Raw genomic sequence first — 24016 nt, 5'->3', positions numbered from 1 at the left:
GAAAGAATGACAGGCAACAAGGAGTGGAAAGACCAATAAATCTTTAAATCTTCAGCTTGGTAAGAAAGGACATAACACATTACAAAATCTGCATCTTTTTTTTTTTTTTGCAGACATTTAAATCTAACTGTGACAGTTTCTTACAACTAGCACATGTATTTTTAAGAAATTTTGTTTCCAGACCTTTGAAATAATCTGTGATTACAGACTACTGTATATGGTACTAATATGAAAGTTTTAGCAGCATTATTCATAACATCCAAAAAGCAAAAACAACCCAAATGTCCATCAACTGAGAAATGGGTGAATACAATTCATACAATGGAATATTTTTTGGCAGTAAGAGGAAATATATGTTGCAGCATAAATAAGTCTTGAAAACATTATGCCAAGGGAGGTAAACCAGTCACAAAAGACCATGTGTTGTTTGATTCTGTTTATATGAAGTGTTCAGTATAAGCAAATCCATGGAGATTGAAAGTAGATTAATGGTGGTCTAGGGCTGAGAAAGAGAGGATTTTGGGAAATGGGGGTGACTGCTAATGGGTGCAGAACTTATTTTGAGTATGATAAAAATGTCCTAAAATTGTGGCAAAGGTTGCACAATCCTGTGTGTCTGTATACTAAAAATCACTGAATTATATGCTTTAAATGAGTGAATTATATAGTGGATGAGTTATGTCTAAATTAAACTGTTTAATCTGTCTATCCACCTCCTGTAACTCAATAGAGTGATAACTTGAATACTGAAAAGTTCGAAAATGCATGTTGTGAGGGGAGGTAGGTACAAGGACAAAGACTATATTATACAGACTGTATCTAATCGGAACTATTCCATAAAACTTCACAATTTGAATAGAAGGATTTTACCTCCTTCCAGGGTAAAAACTATCTCATGGTCATCCTATTTTCTCTCTTTCTTGAGAAACTCATCCTTTATTGACTTGAGGTCTCAGAGGCTAGCACTGTTGTAGCTGATGAGTCAAGTGGACACCCCTGCGGGCTGTGTTCCCAAAGCTATAGTTAGATTAGGGCAAATGGCATTCAATATATCAGACGCAAAGGTATTTCTTCCTGATTGACCATAGGTATCTTCTTCTCCTAGACTCTTTCTTTGGACAACAGAAGGAAAATCCCCTAACCAAATCCTTTGGGATTCTCTTCCCTTCTCTCTCCTAGTATCTCAGGGTATGACAGTAGAGCAAAGCTTTCGCTCCAAAGTTGTCATCTTCTTTTATCCATTTCCTTTCTTCATTCCTTTTAAGTTTCCAAGCCTTGGACCCAACGGTTATAACTGGTGAGCTTTTCTGATTTGTTCACTCTTATAGACACACACAGTAGAACTGAGAGCATGGCCATTTTCTTTGTCCTGTTGCTTGTCTAAGTGATCCCCAAATGAGTGAGTGAGCCCTTAAGTCCAGCTCTAACCAGCCACTTGCTTAGTAGGGTGAGTAGGCTGTGGATTGGAAAACCTTTTAAACACTCACAAGGTTACCTTTGAAATACTCTTATCTGCAGCACAGAATGGAATTCCACTTGGGAGTTGCTGAAGACTCTCATCTTCAAACAAGCAAAAAACCAAACCAAAACAACAACAACAAAAAACCCTACATTTCATCCCAAGGTAGGTCAATTTCTTTGCTTATTTTTCCTATCAAAGAGTAGTCTATTTAGGAAGTCTTCATTTCTTTACCTTGATTTCTCCATGGCCCTTTAATTTAACTCTTATTTCCATTGATTTGTCAGATGTATTACCAGAAATAACATTCTTCTAGATTGGAGATCTCCTTCAGACCAAAACCCTTATTCCTCATTTTATTTGACTTCAGTGGTAGTAGTCCTGACCACTCCCTTCTCTGAACTTTCTTTTCCTTTGATTGGAAGGAATCCAATTATGCTTATTGAATCCAATTATGCTTATTGGATTCAATTACATTTTCTCACACAGAGTATCCAGGCTTACTTCTTACCTGTCAGCTGATCCATCTTTGTTTCTTGCAATGCACTGCATATTTCTTTCATCCTCTAACTGGAGTGTTTTTTTCCAGGCTGTTCATGTTGGTAAATGACCATCTGTATCTTGTTTATATTTAGACCTTGTGGTCCAGGGTAGTAGATGTGTCCAAGAGGTTAAAGGTACTTGCAAAAAATGCATAATGGTACCAAGTGGGATGCTGCTGCCACTGAATGTTGATGTGGCAATCACTATAACAATCAATTAACATGGTTTTTCGGGGATCCCTGGGTGGCTCAGCGGTTTGGCGTCTGCCTTTGGCCCAGGGCGTGATCCTGGGGTCCCGGGATTGAGTCGGGCGTCGGGCATGGAGCCTGCCTCTCCCTCTGCCTGTGTTTCTGCCTCCCTCTCTCTCTCTCTCTCTCTCTCTATATATATATATATATATATGTATGTGTATATATATATATATATATATAATGAATAAATGAATAAATCTTTAAAAAAACAAGACAAAACAAACATGGCTTTTCTACAAGTCAGTAGTGCAAAGCTTTTCAGCCCTCCAGACCTTAACCCAGGGTTCTCTAGCCTTTAGGTAACTCAGAATCATTAAAGATAGGTTCAAATAGATTTCTATACCTACTCCAATCCTGTGATTCATACTTTAAGTGGGTCCCAGGAATCTGCAGTTCTAAAAAGCATCCAAATGATTCTGATGCAGTTGGTCCAGCCATCATTCTTGGAGGAAACAATGCCACAATACCCTTTCTTTTAGTTATAGGCTATATCCCTAGAGAATAAAGGCAGAACTAATAGTCATTTGCAAAATATAAGTTGTCTAGGACCTGAAATATATCTGTTTCTGAAATCATAGTACTAACCACCTTATATTTGTTCATCCTCACCCTGGGAAAAAATGGATTCATTTCCATTTTTTATAGTGAAGGTCTAAAAGAAGCAGGCAACCAGTTCTCACTATCAGTTTATTACCACCTTCACAGGAATTTCAGAATTGTCTGAAAGAGTCCTGGAATCCAGAAGCACCCAAGGGAATTAGCAACAAGAAATATATAGTAAGTAGGTTAGTTAATGAGGTTATGGTGTTAGGTGTTGTTTCACATTAAGATACTCTACTACACATGCATTTTGGGGAAAACGTGTATATCCTCTAATATTTTGACTTGATTTAGTTTGATTTCATACATGGCCTGCTATCCACAAGCTTTCCTGGTGCTCCTTCTCCTGGGGATAAAAGCCCTACAGGATTATGTGAATAGCTGTCCAACCCCAAAGCTGATTTCTCCAGGTTGGCATCACAAACCCTGAAGGACTACTTTATTTATAGCTGCAGAAGCTAGTTCTCTTGACTAGGCTCTTTAGCCTCACAAATATTAAGAATCCAGAAAAATCAGTATTCTTTTCTTATAGCAATGTCTTTAGGAGATAGAATCTTAAGCTCAGAAGTCAAGCCTCCCATGGCTCACATCTGCCTGGGGAGATAATCACCTCACATGATGTCTTGTTGACATGGTTGTCACGTTGTTTTGTTACAAGAGATCTTGGTTGTGGAGTGAGGTCAGTAAGGTTAATAATGTAGGTGTGGTTTTTAGTTCAGAGGGGCAACTTGACAGTAGCTTCTATTTTTAAATGTACTAGGAGAAAGTATATTGTATTCATAGAGTATGTGTTTTATTATTAGTGACTTGAATGCATCCTTGAGCGTTTTCATATACCCTAATTATTTCTAGTACTACAGATTCCATTTTCTGCTAGGTGACAGTGTGGATGCAAAATTGTGAATAAGGAGGCATCAAATACAATCAGGCCATCAAATACAATCAGACTGGATTTCAGCTCTAGTGAGTAAAATTTAAACTTTCTCCCCTCTGTCCTCCATCTTTTAAGATGAAAAACTTTGGAATATACTCTAATGTTGTGTTTCTGTAAAGTTGGCAAAAATTGCTTACTCAGAATAGTTTGGTTGAACTCACACAAGATTATCTTTTTAGATATTGTGGAATCTTTTGTGATTCTATACAGAGTATTCAGGGTTGTTTAAATGCGGTTTCAATGCCAGAAATAGTGTTATAACTGCTTCTCTGGCAAGCCTGAAACCAGCCCATGGCTGGCCTCTCTATGGTAGTTGCAAGAGGACAACCAAAGATAATGCTTTCGTATCTTGGATACTGGTAAGCTTTGGCAACAAACAATCTCCATATCTCCTAAGGGAGTCAGCCTATCAAGCTAATTTTGAGGAAAAGAGAGTAGAATGATGGCTATGAGTCAGAATAGGGGCCAAGATTCCCAATGTTGCTTCTTTTCCTCCATTCTCTAGAACTGAGGACTGCACTTTGTTTTAACAGTGTCTTTTTGCATAAACATGTAATGGGAATTCCATGTGTGTCAGAGAAATTAGTTTGACCTCCCAAGGGAGGTCATAGTAGAAAGCTTTGGTTTGGTACTCAAAATGTAGTTTCAGGATCAGCAGTACCACATCATCTGGGAGCTTGTTACACTCCATAAACTCGGGCCTCATCCCATACCTGCTGAATCAGAATTTCTAGTTTAACAAGATCCCCAGGTGATTTTTATACCTTTTCAAATTTGAGAAACATTGACATAGGGAGTTATGGCTATATATTTTTACTGGTCATGACCCCACTATTTTCCAAGCTTTTTTGATTGTTAAAATGGTTGTGAACATGTCAGAGCTACCAGAACTACAACATATTGGTGTGAGGGAGGTGTTTATATGTGGGGGTGATAGGCCTTCCATGCAGAGGCCATATAATACCCAGCATAAACAGTTCTGATGATATTGTTCTTAATCTGGGACCATGAAGGATAGTGTCATATTTTTGATATCTGACTACTGTCTTGCTCTACTTGGATAGAGACATCAAGAAAGTGGAAAACAGTTCACAGTTCTTTATAAAACACACACCTTTACTGTAAATAGCAAATAGTTCATTTTGGAAACAAAAAGGGCAATTAAATTTTTGTTTAAAAAATTGAATATAATTGACACACAAAAAGGATACTTTTAAAATAAAGTTTCGTTTTGCATCAAGTTTGTAGATTTTTTTTTGGGGGGGGAAGGTCACTTTGTCTAAGTGTGCCTGATATAAATGTCTATTCTAATGTGTGATGTTTAAAGGAATTAAGTGAATGTGAAAAACCTAGGCACTAAGGTGTGGAGTAGGGTGTCCTTTAAGTCAGAGTTGTGGCAGGGTCTCTTTAGTAGGTATCAGGAGCATCAGGACCACTGGTGAGGAAGGTACTCTTGCAGTTGGGGCTTATAGTTATCCAACTCTGTGGGGAAAGGGAGACCCACGGCTTTGGCAGAAGCTCGCTCCTGGATTGCTTTTCGACTATCATCTCCTTTTGCTTTCTGTTCAGGGAAGAGTTAAATGACCAGGAAGAGTCACATAGGCATTGAAGCTTGGACTTTCTATTTTGTTTTTTTGTCACTCTGAACTTTTGGGAGTGTGGCATTTCTTTTTTGGCTGCTTTAGGCATCTGGCTCCTGCTGATGCATATACCAGAGGGTCAGGTCAGGCCTGTGTGCTGCAGGTCCTTTCTCCTGTACTTTAAGAAGATGACATTTTACATCAGAATGCAGTACACATGTCATTCAAAGGCCATTCTGAAGCTTCTGGAGCCCAAGCAATCACTCAGTTTGTCATGGCTGCAAATATTTGAAAAGTCAAATCCATGTATGGAACAGTTTGTTAGGCTGCTGGTGGAGGAAAACAAGAACAAATTGAAATTAGTTGTTTGGAGGAATATTTTGGCATGGTTTCTCTGAAGTTGGGTAAACATAATTTGTCCATGTATCCATCTGGGCGCACAGTAGCAGTCCTTCTGCCCACAGAAATAATTTGTACACATCAGACAAGAGTCTGAATCTCCATGACATGGGTAGACTGTTACTGTGTATTTGTTTGTACACACTCATATATTATCTCTCTCTATAGTATTCAAGATAGAGTCTCCCCTGGGGCTACCTTGCTTTCTCCAGAGAGCTGTAGTCGGCTCTGGCAGTATATTCTACTTCTTCAAAGGCTAGTATACATGTCAGGCTGATGGGTGCTCTGCTTCTTGTCTGCCTAGCTTGGATGCTATCACAGCCATGGTATTCTAGGGCTTCAAATCTGACCTAGGGTAAATCTTATGGCCTAGACTTCTTGCTCAAAGCCTCCCCTAGAGAGCATGTTTGAGAGGAAATTGACACCTTTAGAATTTTTCACTAAGCCTGAAGTTCCTATCAGGTGAGGGTAACTATTGCTTTTCTCTCCTTAGCTTTACTATATCCTCACTCACCCACCTGGCAAAGTGATTTTTACCATTAAAAGTATAAGTTTGTTTACTTCAGAGAACAAGGTGGTTTTATTGGACTTCTTATTCTCTCACTAGCTTTTATGGAGAGAAAAAAAATCCTGTCCCATAAACTAAAATTATAGCATTATAATGTTGCATCATCATATCATTTGATTACCCATTACAGTAAATCCATGAATAAACCCTTTATCACATCCTTTCTCTGCCTTTTGGCTGTTGATTTACTACCATGCATTTCATACTTTCCAAAGCAGGCCCCATACTTTATTGTCTAAAGCATCATAAGCATGAGATGTGGTGAGTGTCACTCACTATCATCCCTCCTTCCTACTGTCTTTTTTCTTGCTTCTGGCATTTCCCAGTGAGTGGTGGACCTGTGTGACAGTTGGAATTCACAATGGTGACCTTGAGCATACACTTGTGGTTTATGAAATTGGTTGGCCAAGGACTGCCTCTTGAAAATTTTCTTCTACAAAATTTATTTCAAAGAAACATACTACTGGATCAATTCTTTAGTTAACATTGGGGAATTTGCTTCATTATTTTTAAACATATAGGAAAAGTGCTGCATATGTGATCAAATAATTCAACTTGAATTAGAATGATGAACATAATTTACTCTCACATTTGTGGATGACATGTAGGTCAGCCTTCTTGGAGTCTGTTTTGGATTTAGGTGGGCTGTCAAGGTCAGCCAATGCTATCTTTGACTACAGCAAACATATAGTTGGAGTGGCTAAGGCAAGAAGGGGAAGAAGATAGGGTCATTCCTCTACTTCTGGGTTTCCAGTCAGTTATGCCAGGAAGAACAAGGTAGCTGAACTCTTAGAAAGCTCCAGAGCCTTTCCACATGGAATGCATTTGGAGAGGAAAACAGAATTTAATGAAGGTCAGGAAATGTAAGCCAGAGAGAAGATGAAGTACAGGTAAATCAAAGCCTGGTTCAGCAACATCTGCCTGGGGTTTCTTCTTAGGTGTGAGGCTAGGGATGGGTGGGGGGTGTCATTCATGAAGTTATGCTAAACAGTCTGGGGAAACTGTGAGTCCTCTGGGGATATTTGTTAAACATGCGGACACTTAGGCCTGTCTCTCAGAGATTCTGATTCAGTAGATCTGAGGTGGACTCTTGGAATCTGTATGTTTACAAGTGCTCCAGGTGAGTTTTATGATTGGGTAATTTTGAGAAGCACTCTGCTGCTAGACTATATTTATTTTGTTGGATGGAGCTCTGTGTTGGCTGGCTCCCTAGGGGTCAAGTGAGTGATGCATAGTGAATCACTGAATCATAGTATATCCATGGTATATCCATAGTAAATCCATGGGTATAATAATCTCATGGATACCTTCTTTTTTTTTTTTTTTCATGGATACTTTCTAAAGAGGTCATTTCAATATGTCCTTCAATGAATTCTCCTAGAACAGTTTTTCAGCCCACTTGAAATTTGGTAGATGAACTTGGTCTGATTAAAGACAGGAAAAAGTACATCTCTGAACTTACTGCCTCTTCATCTTCCAAAATGTCTTTCAGAATATTGATGTACATATATTAGCAACTCACAGAGTAACTATTAGCTGTGAAATGAAACAGGAATCATAGGCTTTGAATTTACATTATGGACATAAAGCTTTTAAATATGTGTAGCCTAAAATAACATATGCCATGGTCAAAAGAAAATGTTAAATAAAATGGAAAATAAAACTCTTAGATTCCTGTACACTGATGGTGGATGACTTGTGCATGGTAGGGGCTTGAAAAACACTGGAAGATTTCCAACACCCTGGTAAGTGGAAATTTTGTGGTTAAGTACAATATTTATGTGTTAGTTAGGACTAGCTGGCTACACAGGTATCTGAAGGAAACTTCTAGCCTTAGTAGAAAGAAGGGCTTTCTTGGGGCAGACCTGAGAACAAGAGAGCAACTGGGCTTCAGAGAGAGAATAAAACTAGGGAACAAATAGGAAGCTAGCACAGATCTAAGGGGTGCTGATGCTCCCTTTCCATCTGCTTTTGTATTCATATTTACTTCTTATTTATGTACAGACCTGGTTTCTCTGTACTACTCTCCATTTGACAGAAAAATGACTACCTGATAGCACCTAACTTTACATGTTACAGTTCCAGCCTCATGGAGACATTGCCTTGGCTGTTCTCATGGTTCCTATTCCAAACCCACAGGAGGGGAGATCCGATTGGCCTGGTTTGAGTCACATCCCTGGGGTCATGGTAAACACAAGGCTCCTAGAGTCCATGTTTCTGGAGGTGGGAAATGGAATATAGAGATATAATCCATGAGAAAGGAATATCCTTGTGAGATGATCTGCTTGCCCCAGAATACAGCCACTACAATATATTTTGTTGAAGATTTTTGTGATTATTGTTTTCAGTGGGGCTAGACTGTATCACTCCATTAAGTTATTCTCATGGTTGCAGTGTCTCATCACCACAATACTGCTTCCCTTCTGTGCTTTTACATGTGCTAACAGATTTATTCATTCCTACCCTTCTTTGCCTGACTAACCTTTATTCATGTTCAAGTTTCAGAATAAATGGTTCTTTTTAGGAGAACTCATCAGTCAGTTTTCCTTGTTTCTCTATTTACCCCTCCCATTTTCCCCCACCCCTGATCAGATCAAGTTTTTTGGCATATAGGAGGAAAGGAAAGAGTTTAGAAACAATGTATATCCTTGAAAGTAAGCTCTAGGCTCTGTACTGCCTACCTAAGTTATACAAGTCTCTGTGCTAATTCCTGTATGGAATAAAATGGGGCAAGATGGGGGGCTAAAACAAATACACAATTACTATCATATGTTGCAAAATAAAAGTTCCAGAAGAACAGCATAGAGAGAGAGAGAACATTTGATATGGGATCATTAAAGACTTTATGAAGGACATTTCACTTGAGACTAGCTATGAAATATAGGCTGAATTTCTGGAAGATGAGTTGGCACTGTAGAGAGGATTCTAGGTACAGAGGTCAGAATAAATAGGAACACGGATGTAGCAAAATTCACAGTGTGCAAAACTCATTGCATTAGAACAGAGGGTAAAAGTGCATTAGGTACTTAATCTACAGTGGGTCAGGGATCCCTGGGTGGCGCAGCGGTTTGGCGCCTGCCTTTGGCCCAGGGCGCGATCCTGGAGACCCGGGATCGAGTCCCACGTCGGGCTCCCGGTGCATGGAGCCTGCTTCTCCCTCTGCCTGTGTCTCTGCCTCTCTCTCTCTCTCTGTGACTATCATAAATAAATAAAAATTAAAAGAAAAAAAAATCTACAGTGGGTCACTTAGCTCATATCCTCTTATGGATAGAGTGAAGAAATCAGGCTGAATTCCATTGACAATGGGGAACCATTGGCAGATTTTGGACAGAGGAATTTTATATCATTAGAATGTAAGTTCCACGAAGTCAAAAATCCATGTGTCGTCTTCTTAGAATTTTTAGGGTTTAGCATCTGACATTGAAAATGTGTGCTTAATAAATATTTGAGACTCCACAAAGGATAAGAACTATATTTCATTTTTATTTTTAATTTTTTAAAAACTTCATTTATTTGCAAGAGAGAGAGCAAGCGAGTAGGGGTGAGGTGCAGAAGGAGAGAGAAAGTCTCAAGCAAACTCCTCAGTGAGCACAGAGTCTGACACAGGGCTCCATCTCATGACCCTGAGATCACAACCTGAGCAGAAACCAAGAATTGGTTTCCTAACCCACTTTGCCACCCGGGCATCCCCAGAACTATATTTTAGCAACATTAATCTAGCAGATACTATATAGAGTGAGTTTACAGGGGAATACCAGGAGCTGTGAGACCAATTTGAAGTATTGCACTATGAAAGTAGAATATGAAGGACAGACAGACACAATAAAGGGAAGAGACCCTTTCAGTAAAGGACTAGATTTCCAGAAAAGACTGCAGACCAAACAAGACCTACAAATTACTGTTTTATGAGAGATATATATGAAATATTTAGTTCTCCTTTTTTTTTAATTTAAAAAAAGATTTAATGGAAAGAGAGGGTAGGAGAGAGGGGCAAAGGAAGAAGGAGAGAGATTCCCAAGCAGAGCATGACACAATCCTGAGATTCTGACCTGAGTCAAAACCAAGAGTCAGATGCTTAACCGACCACACCACCCCAGTGCCCCAGTTCCCCTTGCTTTCTAAATTAAAAGTTGAAAACAAAAAACAAAACAAAACAAAACAAAAAGTTGGAAACATTAAACCCAAATCAATCAGAAGAGATTTTTATAACTAGATAAATATATATATATATATATTTCAAGATCAGCTTCTCTTCCATCCCTGTGCCATATAAGGAGATTCTCTGTTGATGTTGCATAGACGATGTCAGGCCTGAGCTTTACCCTAAAATTCTTTAATATGTGTGCCTTTTTTTGTATTTTTTCCGTCCTCTTTTCACTGAAGAGAAATGGGAAAAGAGGAGAGTAGAGGCTCAGGTAGCACACATTTGTAAAGCAAAACTGTCAGTTAACAGAACTTCCTGTGAGCAGAAGGAAATTAAAAGTTAAAACTGGCCTCCAGGGCTACCTGGGTGGCTCAGTGATTGAGCAGATTTTGCCTTTGGCTCAGGTCGTGATCCCAGCGTCGTGGGATCAAGTCCTGCCTCCGGCTCCCCAAGGGGAGCCTGCTTCTCCCTCTGCCTCTGTCTTTGTCTCTCTGTGTCTCTCATGAACAAATACATAAAATCTTTTTAAAAATTGGCCTCCAGTTTCCTTTCTTAAAAAACGAACTAGGGGCAGTCCCGGTGGTGCAGCGGTTTGGTGCCGCCTGCAGCCCGGGGTTTGATCCTGGGGACCCTGGATCGAGTCCCACGTCAGGCTCCCTGCGTGGAGCCTGCTTCTCCCTCTGCCTGTGCCTCTGCCCCGCCCCTCCCCCCCCGTGTCTCTATGAATGGATAAATAAAATCTTTTAAAAAAATAAAAATAAAAAAAGTACTTAAAAAAAAAAACAAACTAAAACAATGAATAAGGAAAAATGAAATTTCGTGTTAAAAAATGAGTAAGGAAATAACTGCCATGTTTCTAAGGGTGTAGAAACGTGTGTACTTCCTAAAGCTAACCTTCATGAACTTATTAGCATCGTAGGACTCTTTCTGTCACTGATTCCCATCTTTCTCCATCATAAAATCCTATTCACTTTAATGTGCTGTGATTTTTCTTCTACAGTCTCTTGTGCTTAGAAAAGAAGAGCTAAGTTTGCCAGGAAAGGACTCAGTATGGACTTACTGTGAGCCCTTGGCTAGGTACTGGTGATGTGGAGTCTTATAAATTGTTTGTTTCCTGTGCTTGAGGAATTTATCATCCTGGTTGAAGAATCAGGCCATCTGTATATATAATATATATGTATAATATTACAAAGCAGATGTTAAGTGCCAAATAAGCCTGATTTCGTAGTGTTTCATAAATGGATCAAAACCACCAGTCAGGTACACTGCACCACTTAAGTGGATTTAATTTATCATTTTCTGCTCCTTAAGGAAAACACTTAAGGATTTCCTAAAGATCTCATTGAGAGAGAAAATCATGTTTGACAAATTAAATAGAATACAATTATTAATAGCTTACAGTTGCTATAAATTGATCTCAAATGCTTGGTACTTGAATAATGAAACAGTTTCCTTGATTTATGTTGTAACTCCATTGCCAAGTGTTTCCATAGTTACACTGTTCTTTGTGCAAGGTCCCCAAGCTGGTTGTGTTAGTCTCAAATTGCCCATTTTCTCAGATTGCATATTTGCAGTCTTTAGCACTGGGAAGAATTTAGTAGTTGCAGTAAGGATTCATAGGGATCTTTTAAAACATTCAAAACAGGGAAGGTAGAGTGATTAAAATATAGCACTTTCTTTGGAAATGAGTACAATAAGACTTAATTTAAACACACACATCTCCAGGAGAAAATTGCAGTTATTCATCTCTCTGGTAATTCAGAGAAGGCTTCTGCAGCATTTTGTCTCTGGTAAAAAAGTATCTTGAGCTGACTGTTGTGGCTAAATATTGTATATGCTGAAAGATAGTTACACATCAAAATATAAACTCTGGCTATCACACGCATAATTAAGACTAGTATAGCATATATCGGGCATCTACAAAGAATATATGCACTAGGTATTTTATTTATATCATCTGGATGATTTTATGGGTGGGTGTTCTGAAGCACAAAAAGATTAAGGAATTTGCTTCTGGCCTGGAGTCTCATAAATGGGATCTAAAACAGTACCCTGATGTATTTGACATTCACCAATATCACAATTTTCAGATTCCTGGCATTGTCATAGTCTGCCTTTGGTATGAACTTCACAGTAGCCAAGTTTAAAATGTGTATTGGCTGGAGTAGAATTTCCCTAAATCAGAGATTTAGTTCAAGTGAGTGATAAAAGTGAGCATACCGGTGAGGGTGTGTGTGTGCGCACTCATGCATACACTGCTGAGGAACACAGTGTTGGAGGTTTTTGCTGTGTACTTTTAAGATAAAAGTAAGGGGGGGGGGGAAACAAAATTTTATTATGCTCTTATAAGCACAATCAGCTGCTTTTTCATCTCCTCAGCCCTTAATGCACTTCTTGACTTACTGTATTGTGGACATCTTCCAGTGAGATTCTTGTTATTCATTACTTCCTGATTATTTTCATTTTGCTTGGTCTGATTGCTGAAAAGCAGTCAAATAAAATGCCACCTATTAGAAAATGATCAACTGTTTAAAGGAGAGCCGGCATGCCTATCTGTTTCTATCCTGGGATCTCACGTGGCAAGGTGTGGTCAGTTCTACATTATGCATACGCTTACCTTTATAATAGTTTTTCATAGGGTTTTTTTGCTTTCTTATTTTACATATAAGAATGGACTGCTGGTTTCTTTTTGGGGTGGTGAAAGTGTCCTAAAATTTATTATGGTGACAGTTGCACAACTTTGTGAATACACTACAAACCATCTATTTGTATACTTTAAATGGGTGAATTGTATGTGAATTATTTCTCAATGAAGTTGTTTAAAAAATTGTTAGATTCTTGTCTATCTTGTAAACTAGAACATAGGTAACTTCCTTGAAGAGCAGATTCTAGGTCTGTCTCTCCAAACCCTCAGCATCCATCATAAAAATTAGTGCATGGAGTACCTGGCTGGCTCAGTCAGTAGAGCAGGTGACTTTTTATCTTGGGGTTGTGGGTTTGAGCCCCACGTTCGGTGTAGAGATTACATAAAAATAAAATCTTTTTAAAAACAAACCCAACTAGCACATAGATGTTCACCAAATATTGAGTAATGAATGAATCCCTAAGTAAGTGCTATGTAATGTCCAGGATAAACTTTCTATACAGGAATCACTTCAATTATAGCCATGTTTAAAATCCATGTAAATATTGGGCTTCCAATTTTTATATTGTTTGTACACTCAAAAAAGTTTGAAAATTGCTGGCCTGGAATACTGAGTTTTATTCTTAAATACAATTGACCTCCTTCAGTGTTTGGAGTGGTGATAATGATGTGATGATGATAGCTAATATTTATTGAGTACTTTTTAGTCAAAGAGTTTTAAATATATATTAACTCATTTAATCCTCACAAAAATTTGCTGTAGGCTCTGATCAGATAAGAAAATTGAGGAAAATTTAACCTGCATGACATCATGCAGGTAGTAACTGGTAGAGCCAAAATTCAATGTGGCTCCAAAAACTGCACCTTTTTTTTGTTAATAGATTTTAGTTTTTGGAGCAGTTTCAGTGTGGAGCAAAATTGAGTAGAAGGCACAGAATTCCCCTGTACCATCTCCCCCACTATACTTGCATAACTTCCCCCTTTATGAACATCCCCCACTAAGTGGGGGAGTGGTAAATTTGTTGCAGTTGATGAGACAACACTGATACACCATAGTGACCCAAAGTCCATAGATTACAGTAGGGTTTGCTCTTGGTGTTGTAAATTCTGTGGTTTTGGAAAAACATGTAATGATGTGGGTCCACCACCATAGTGTCATACAGAGTAGTTTCATTACCCTAAAAATGTAGTGTGCTCCACCTAAAAACCCACAGTTTGAACTAGTACACTAGGTTGTCCCTTAATGTTTAATTCCATGTATTTCAAAACTTCCTTTCCTGTTTCCCTCTGCATTCACAGCATGTATCAACTGCACTGCTCTTATATTTTTTATCTTCTATTGTTTTTAACTGATATATTTTTTAGTTTTCTGTGAACCCCACTTATTCTATGTGCTTATAAAACCTGTGAGGGTAGGGACTCTGTCTCTTTTTAACCCTGACGCTGTGTGGCCCCTTATATTATAAAAACCATGAATGGTGATTTTGTATGGTGAATGGAGATACTCTTCATAGTAGTACTCTGTTAAGGCCATATGCCTTTCACAATGCAGATGTTTAATAAAATATATAGTTATTGTTTTTTTAATGACAGACTCATCCTTCTCCCTCATCCTTGACAGTTCTACCCTTTAAATACCTCCACGTTCTATCAATAGGCCAATCTCCCTTTTTAAAAAGTCTGGTAAAAGATGCATAAAACTTACCATTGTAATCATTTTAAAATACACAATTCAGGGATGCCCGGGTGGCTCAGTTGGTTGAGCATTTGCCTTTGGCTTAGCTGTTGATCCTGGGATCCATGTTGGGCTCCCTGCTCCGTGGGGAATCTGCTCCCTCTGATCCTTCTCCCCTCTCCTGCTTTCTCTCGTTCAAATAAATCTTTGAAATAAAATACACAATTCAGTGCCATAAAGTACATTCACCATGCTGTGTAACATTTATTTATTTATTTATTTATTTATTTATTTATTTATTTATTTATTTATTTATTTATGAGAGAAAGAGAGAGAGAGACAGGCAGAGGGAGAAGCAGGCTCCATGCAGGGAGCCCGACGCGGGACTCAATCCCAGGACTCCAGGATCACGCCCCGGGTGGAAGGCAGGCGCTAAACCACTGAGCCACCCAGGGATCCCTTGCCCCAGGACATTTTAATCACCCTATAAGGAAGCACCACATGTATTAAGCATCATTCCCTGTTCTATTACCCCACAGCCCCAGGGAACCACTAATCTGCCTTCTGTCTCTATGGACTCACCTAATCTGAATATTTTATATCGATGATATCATGTAATATATGGCCTTTGGTTTTGATCTTTCACTTGGCATAAAGTTTGCAAGGTTCATCCATGTTGTAACATGTAGTGCTTCATTCCTTTTAATAGCTGAGTAATATTCCATTGTATGAATATACCACATTTTGTTTTTCCATTGATCTGTGAATAGATGTTTGGGTTTCCACATTTTGGCTATTGTAAAGGAAGTTGCTATGAACATTCATGGACAAGTATTTGATACCTGTTTTTAGTACTTTTGCATGTATATCTAAGAGTGGAATTACTGTATCATATGGTAATTTTATATTTAGCTTATTGAGTAACCTCCACTATCCCTTTTATAATGTTATATTGTGTAACACATATAGATAGTGCTACTTGTATTGCAATTAAACACCTCCCTTTCTCTCTTTACTATAGCAAACTGTTCAGCAGGCCTTCTCAGGCTTACCTTCTAAACCCTTCTTTAGAATTTACACTTAAATCATTAGACTCTGAGTATATCTGACCAACCACTTGCTAATTATGTGACTTGAGCAAGTTATTTAACCTGAATTTTAATTTTATTTAAAAAAATTTTTTGAAAGACTTTATTTATTTATTCATGAGAGACAGAGAGGCAGATACATAGGCAGAGGGAGAAGCAGACTTCTGCAGGAAGCCTGATGTGGAACTCGATCCCAGGACCCTAGAGTCACACCTGAGCCAAAGGCAGATGCTCAACCACTGAGCCTCTCAGGCACCCCTTAGTTTTATTATTGATCAAAGTGGGGAATAATCTCTATGTGTAGTTTTTATAATAATTAAGTGAGGTAATACATATAAAGCTCTTAGTTATGTGCTGGCACATAAGGGCTTAATAAATCTAGCTATTATTAATAGTCTTCTAACTTGTCTTTCTTCCTCATGTTTGGTTTCTTCAAATCCATTAGCCATACTGCTGCCAGAATAATTTTTCTAAAATACAAATTTGATCATGTTGCCTCCCTACATTTTTTTCCAGCTTCATTGAGGTATAATTGACAACTACTCCTTTACATCTTCTTATAACTCCATGCCTACAAGATAAAGTCCAAACTCTATAGCTTGATTCAAGACCCTCTGACTTGGCTTCTCATGTAGCCCATGATATTTTCAAAACCAGTATCTGCATACCCAACATCCACAGGGTTCCCATAGTGTCAGGTCATATGTTTACTCTTCTGTTTTTTATTTAATTTTCTATTTTGGCCTCTAAGGAATTCCCTTTTTTCTCGAAAACTTAGCTTTGTATTTAAAAGGGTGTTTGTTATATTCTGAGTTTCTTTGAGTTTGGTTGGGAAGGTTTTTCAGATTATTTGGTCCACCTTATTGCCAGAAATAAAAAGTCCTTTTTTAAGTTCTAATCTTATTTCCTAGCTTTCTTCTTCGCCTCTCATTTAGAACAACTCTGGGGCTAGAATTGGGTTCAATTCATCTTTATATTCCTAGGGTCTGGGGCAGAGTGCTTATACAATATCCGTTTAATGAATTAATGCATATTCTCCAGGCTACAATGTTTATTTGGAGTACTTGTTCACTTTTAAAAACTCAAAACAAACTAAAGCCTACAGTTGTTAAATAAGAATCTATATAAATTGCAGCTGCTGAGTGAAGTTTGTGCATATGGGAACGTTTTCCTGTGGCCATGTTAGATTTCCATGGGTAATCGCTTTTTGCTCAGATCACAGGCATTTAAGTATCCTGATCCCTGGTTTATACATGTTGTTTCTCCAGATTGTGTACTGTAGTCAAAATCTTTAAGCAGAATTATAATTTCCATGGGAATGATGACCTCTGAGTTTTGTAACTCAGGAAAGTGTTCTTAGAGTTGCTGTCAATTATTCACTAGAGACATAATAATTAAATGAATGTCTTACATTTCTATAGTTCTTTCAAAAGAACAACTTTATTGAAGTAGAATACACACCATACAATTCACCTCTTTAAAGTGTAAAATTAAACAGCTTTTAGTACATCCACTGAGTAGTATAGCCATCACCACACTCACATTTAGCACATTTTTAGTACTCCAAAAAGAAACCTTATATCTGTTTCCAGTCAGTTCTTAGACTGTTCTTCCCTTCACTTGGCAACCACTAATGTACTTTCTGTCTCTTTAGGTTTTCCTATTCTGGACATTTCATGTAAATAGAGTCATGCAATATGTGGTCTTTTGTGTCTGGCTTCTTTTACCTAGCATAATGTAAATTAAGATTCATAATGTAAAATAAGATTCATCCACATTGTAGCATGTATCAGTACTTCTTTCATTTTCATGGCTTAATAATATTCTATCGGATGGCTATCTTACTTTGGGTCAATCCATTCATTAGTTGATGGCTACATTGTTACTACATTCTGGCTGTTATGAATAATGTTGCTACCAATATTGTACACAAGTGTTTGTGTGGATACATATTTTTATATCTCTCTAGTATATATCTATGAGTGGAATGGCTAGATCATATAGTACTTCTATGTTTAATCATTTGAGGAACTGCCAGCCTGTTTTTCCATAATTCTTTTAACTTAAAATAATAGTTACATCTACTCATTTATCTTTATAATATCTTAGATATTTAAAGAATTGTAGTCTCCATTTTAGGAATCAGAAAACCAGGGTACAGAAAATTGAAATTATTTGCCTGAGGTCACACAGTTAATAAGAGGCATGTCTCCTAACACCTGTGTTGGCCATCTTTCTCTTTGAGCTTCTAGCTGTCATACATATCCAGCTACAGATATAAGGTGGGGGAAAATATGGCTGAATAGCAGTCCACTGAAAATATTAAGAAGTATAAATCTTACAAGTTAATCTAATCTTAGGTGTGTTAAGAGAAACATCCAAATGGATGTTTGGAACAAGGAGGATATAATCCTATTCCTAGCACTTAACTATCCCATGGCTAATATGTTAGTTTCTATCTGGGATGATATATTTTCAGGTACTGTCAAGCTGGAGTTTGTTCAGATAAGAGCAGCCAATGAAATGATTAAACACCATGATATAGGAATAAGGTTAACAGGTGATTAGCCTGGAGAGGGGAGAAAACTTACTGGAATGTAATAGCTTCTTCCAGTAACAGAAGATGTATCATGTGGACCATGTAGAAGAAAGGTTTAGATCTGTGCTGTGTTGTCCCAGAGGGAAGAAGCAGGAAGTTGCAAGAAGATAGATTTGTTTCAACATTTATATCTGAATTCATATCAGAATAATTTCTGAAAATTAGAGTTAGTTGAAAATGAATTGGGCTGCCTTGGGATTTCACAAATTTTTTTAAAAATCAATAACAGTATCCAAACAGGAGCAAGATGACAGCTACTAGGGGATTCTATGATAATTATTCAGGCATCCTAAGGTTGCATTACATGATTTTTAAGGTCTCTTTCAACCATGAGAAATTCTTTCAAGTGTAAAGTGTAAGAATACAAAGGTGGAAGGAGATTACAATTTGCAGAACGGTGGGTATATATAATGTCAGGATGAGTGAATCATTATCCTCTTGACATTTGGTAGTCAAATCATAAAATTTGAGAACAGTGAGGGACCTCATTGATTACTTTGTCTATGCCCCCTCATTATACAGACAAAGGCACCCAGATACAGACATTATTCAACTTGCCTGGTGTCAAATACCCAGTTATGGCAGAATCTGGATGAGACTCCTCTTGTTTAAAAATAAAAAAATTATTCATTTTAACAATTAAGAGAAAATACAAATAACTTACTGGATAGAAATACAAATCCAAGACTAGGTTATGACTAGCTGCTTAATGTATTATTAATGAAAGCTAGATATGTTCAGGATGTCTTTCTAACCTTTAGAGGACAATATCAAAGAGCGTGAATGACAAGCTTTACCACAAAACTTACTCTGGTCCCGCTGTCAGAAGATATGAAACTGAATGAACCATTGATTTGACACAGTATGGCCTTTTAAACTGCTCTATGTCTTTGTTTTTTCTCTCTTTGCTTTTTGTCATTGGTTTTGAATGTTCTATTATTTTCATAGTTTGATCCCACTGATCTTGTTTTATTCCAGGTTCACCTTTATCTCAGCGTCTTTAATGTCTAACACAACAAATGCAGTAAACAGTAAACCATTCAAGGCTTTTAAAGCTGATAACAGTAAAAATACAAAAGCATTCAAGAACAATGAAATAAAAGCAGTAGGGAGAAAAATCCTGGGCTTGGTTGAAGCTTGGCAAGAGGCATGTCAGCCCAGTCATGAGGCCTGTGCAGGACTGCTGAGGTAGTCGGGTTGGACACAGATGTGCTAGCAATTCTGTCCTCAACATAGTATGAACATGTTGTAACAGTCAGTAACCATATATGGTTGCCATGAGAAATGGAATCTAACCTTGATCATTGTTTTGAGTATTTTAAAAGGATTTTCTCAAATCATTTTTCTTGCTTAAAATGGATGCTATTTTAAAAAAAATGAATGCTGTTTAGGGCACTGGGAACATGTTGACTCACTCTACTCTTCTCCTTGGGATTGCATATCTTCATCTTCCCCATGACATCCTGAAGAAAGGATAGTTTGAATACTTCCAGTTCTTTTTCATTGTTTTATTATCACATGAAATATCCTGTGATATTTATATATTCCCACATAGGCCCAATGATTTTTTTAAAAAAAAGGTCATTTTAATCTGTCTTTTAAAGCATATAATCAGAAAGTGTTTGAGAAGCTTGTCATAAATTATGAGCAGTTTCAGTGAGTCACTGACCAAGTATCTCCAGCCACAAAATCCTGTGAAATTCAGTCTCATAATTGTATCACACTCCTTTTTTTTCTTTTTTTAAAAGATTTTATTTATTTATTCATAGAGACACAGAGAGAGAGAGGGGCAGAGGCACAGGCAGAGGGAGAACCAGGCTCCATACAGGGAGCCTGACATGGGACTCGATCCAGGGTCCCCATGATCAAACCCCGGGCTGCAGGTGGCGCTAAACTGCACCACCGGGGCTGCCCTTGCATCACACTCCTTTGGTACCATTGTTGGAGTCGGAATTCACTGGGGGAAACACTAACTTAATTGCCAAACTTTATCTCTTCTGCCTTCAGCACACCTGCAAAGTACTTATCGTAATGGGAATTATGCTTGTTCCAAGGAGAGGCTATCCTTGTGAATTAGCCAATTAGCCAATGTTCCATATCTTATCTTTCATTCCCAAGCCTACGAATTTTCTTTTCCAAGTACTGACACTTGTGAGCTTGAAAATTGAAGTATATGTATTTCTTTGCTTGTTATCTCATCACTGCATAATATGACCTTCAGCTATGCTTTCAGGAAGCGATTATATATGTCTGGGTTTAGAAAAATCTGCATAATGCATGTGGAAACTGATTTTTTAAAATAAATTTTAAAAATCCATCTCAGAGTGTTTCTTGGTACATGAAACAAGGTAGTCTTCCACATAAGTAAAAGAACACTGGAATGAAATTTGTACAACACGTGTTTCTAAAAAGTCAGCACATTTGGCTGTCAATTATGGACAAAATCACCAGAAATACTAGTCCCTCCACTGAGGAAGATTGATTGTCACATACCAAGTATCCTGGCTGATCTAGAATAGTTCAGTATAAGGAGTGGAGAGGATCTCACCACCAGAAAAGTCACCTGAGAGTACTTTTTAAAATACATTTGTTTGTTTTTTGCCATTGCAGATTTATTCTTGATTAGTGGATGAGAGTGTATTTGAAGATTAACTGCAACCTTGAAACTCACTTTTCTTCTCTGTGTTCTGATGTGGGCTAGTGGGTAAAAGTGGACTTTATTTTATAGAGTTAACATGAGCAAGAGAAAACATTCATAAAACTTTGGTCTTGGGACGCCTGGATGGTTCAGCAGTTGAGCGTCTGCCTTCGGTTCAGGTCGTGATCCCGAGGTCCAAGATTGAGTCCCACATCTTGTGGGGTGCCTGCTTCTCCCTCTGCCTGTGTCTCTGCCTCTCTCTCCCTGTATCTCTCATGAATAAATAAATAAAATCTTTAAACAAATAAACAAAAATCTTTGGTCTTAAGAATGGCCATTTAGGAAAGTTAAGTTGTTATGTTGTCACCAAAGTACCAAGAAAATTAAAGAATTTATAAGAAAAGCAAATTTCATAGTAACTTTAAAGCCTATTGCCATTTCTTGGATCACAAAAGGCCTTATATATTCTGACGTTTTGGGTTCACTTTCCTTCCTCATTGTCCTCTGAGGCTGTGTATGTGCAGCAGATGGACCAGATTGTGGCACAGCTGACCCATTAATTTTGACCATATTCATTATTAAAAACTTCCATTGGTTGTGTGGCAATTCACATCAGTCCCAAAGATGGCCAAAATTAATGGAGTTTTCAATACCTTATAGGCCATTCATTTATGGCACAAAAACAAAGACAAAATGTCAGTTAAGAATTCTATTTGGGGAGAGATATAAATCAGTTTGAGCACAATATTTAAACATATACTAGTAATTTATTAATCCCCTGAGTTCTTAAGCCCAGAGAAAGAATCTCAAAGGATCTTAGTAAATGTGAAATGTATTATAAGTAAAGGAAAGGAATGGACCATAGTTCATTTTTGTATGTGAAAGAATATAACTAGTGACTTCTTTGTGTTTATTATTACTGGCTTATTGCTGGATTCCACCTAACAGTCTCTTTGTTTCCTGGAACAGACAATCTCAGATCTCTCAAAGAATCCTAGTGCTCATTTGCTTTTCATTATGTTAAGTCGGTGATCTTTGTGGTAACACATACTTTCCTAAGTTTGTAGTTGAGGGTTTTAAGCAGTCAGTAAAGGCTGAAAATTAAAGGAGAGAAAATCTAGAGCAAGCTGTTCAAAACTAATCAGTAGGAAATTATGTAAACTTAATTAACTAGGGCATCCAGGGAAGGGCTATAGAATATAATGAAATATTTTTGAAATGAGGCAAAGCAGCCAAACTAAAACAGGGTTAGTTGAAGTGTTTCCAAAAGGAAGGGAGGGAATATCCTCCCTGCATAAGGAGCATTGCTTGACCTTGTACCTTATTTTTGGCTGTGATGCTCTGTGCTAGGGTTCTCAAGAGGGGGTAAGTGTATGAGCAGAGTCTGGAGCTGAGTGAACCAAAAAAATGGCAAGTTCTGGCTTGAACTTTTTATTAGGTGGTGTTCATGTAGTAAAATGGATTCTGAAATACATGATAGTATAGCTGCAAACCTCTGACCTCTCATTTACAAATGAGCCAAAATGATTAGTCAGGATTTAGAATAAATCTGTAAAAATTGAGTGTAGGTACACCAGATGGAGAAGGTTCTCTCTCTAGTGCTCAGATTCAGTTCAATTTTTAAATTCCAACTTAAATACTTTATTTTAAAAAATTCTTAACATTTTAATTCCAGTTGGTTAATGTACAGTGTTATATTAGTTTCAGGCATACAATATAGTGATTCAGCCCTTCCATACATCACCCTGTGATCATTACAACAAGGACGTTCCTTCATTTGCATCACCTATTTCACCCATCTCCCACCCACTTCCCCTATGGTAACCAACTGTTTGTTCTCTATGGTTAAGAGTGTATTTCTTGGTTTGTCTCTTTTTATCCCCTTTGCTTGTTTTTTTTTCTTTGCTTGTTTGTTTTGTTTCTTAAATTCCACATATGAATGAAATCATTTGGTATTTGTCTTTCTCTGACTGACTTATTTTGCTTAGCATTATACTCTCTAGCTCTATCCATGTCATTGCAAATAGCAAGATTTCATTCTTTTTTGTGGCTGAATAATATTCCATTACGTACGTGTGTGTGTGTGTGTGTGTGTGTGTGTGTGTGTGTGTGTGTAATTTTATTTTTTTAAGAGAGAATATGGAGGATAGAGGCAGAGGGAGAGAGACTCTTAAGCAGACTCCGCATCCAGTGCAGAGCTCAACACTGGGCTTGATCTCATGACCCTAAGATCATGACCTGAGTCAAAATCAAGAGTTTGAGCCTAACCAACTGAGCCACCCATGCGCCCCCTCATCTTCTTTATCCATTCATCAATCAATGGATACTTGGGCTGCTTCTATAATTTGGCTATTATAAATAATGCTGCAACAAACATAGATGTGGATGCATCCCTTTGAATTAGTGGTTTTGTATTTTTTGATTATGTACCCTGTAGTGTGATTGGTGGATCATAGGGTAGATCTGTTTTTAACTTTTAGAGGAAACTCCATACTGTTTTTCAAAGTAGCTGTATCAGTTTGCATTCCCACAAACAGTGTAAGAGGGTTCCCCTTTCTTCACATCCTCACCAACACTTGTTTCTTTTGTTGATTTTAGCCATTCTGACAGGTATGAGGTGATCTCTCATTGTAGATTTGATTTGCATTTTCCTGATGATGAGTGAAGTTGAGCATCTTTTCATGTGTCTGTTGGCCATCTGTTTGTCTTCTTTGGAGAAATGTCTGTCATGTCTTCTCATGTTTTAATTGGATTATTTGGGTTTTGGGTGTTGAGTTATATGAGTTCTTTATATATATTGGATACTAATCCTTTTTGGATATATCTTCTGTCTCTCTGGGACCTGGTGTGAGATGAGAGAATAATCTCTCCACTGTGTGTTCCAGGAGCTCTTC

General features: G+C 37.8%; 1 protein-coding gene across 5 annotated transcripts in view; it reads left to right on the top strand.

Annotated features, from left to right (window-relative positions):
* Window positions 1–24016, top strand: part of FRMD5 (FERM domain containing 5) — a 310915-nt gene that overhangs the window by 97951 nt on the left and 188948 nt on the right. Inside the window, exon 2 of one of the 5 annotated variants that reach the window (XM_038580261.1) lies at window positions 1519–1624. The exons of the other annotated variants lie outside the window; for them this stretch is intronic. The gene's annotated coding sequence lies outside the window, so the exon portion shown is untranslated. The remainder of the gene's footprint in view (window positions 1–1518; window positions 1625–24016) is intronic. 5 annotated transcript variants of the gene reach the window in all.

Source organism: Canis lupus, chromosome 30, assembly GCF_011100685.1.
Source record: "Canis lupus familiaris isolate Mischka breed German Shepherd chromosome 30, alternate assembly UU_Cfam_GSD_1.0, whole genome shotgun sequence".
Lineage (NCBI taxonomy): Eukaryota > Metazoa > Chordata > Mammalia > Carnivora > Canidae > Canis > Canis lupus.
This window is presented reverse-complemented; position numbering and strand designations above follow the sequence as displayed.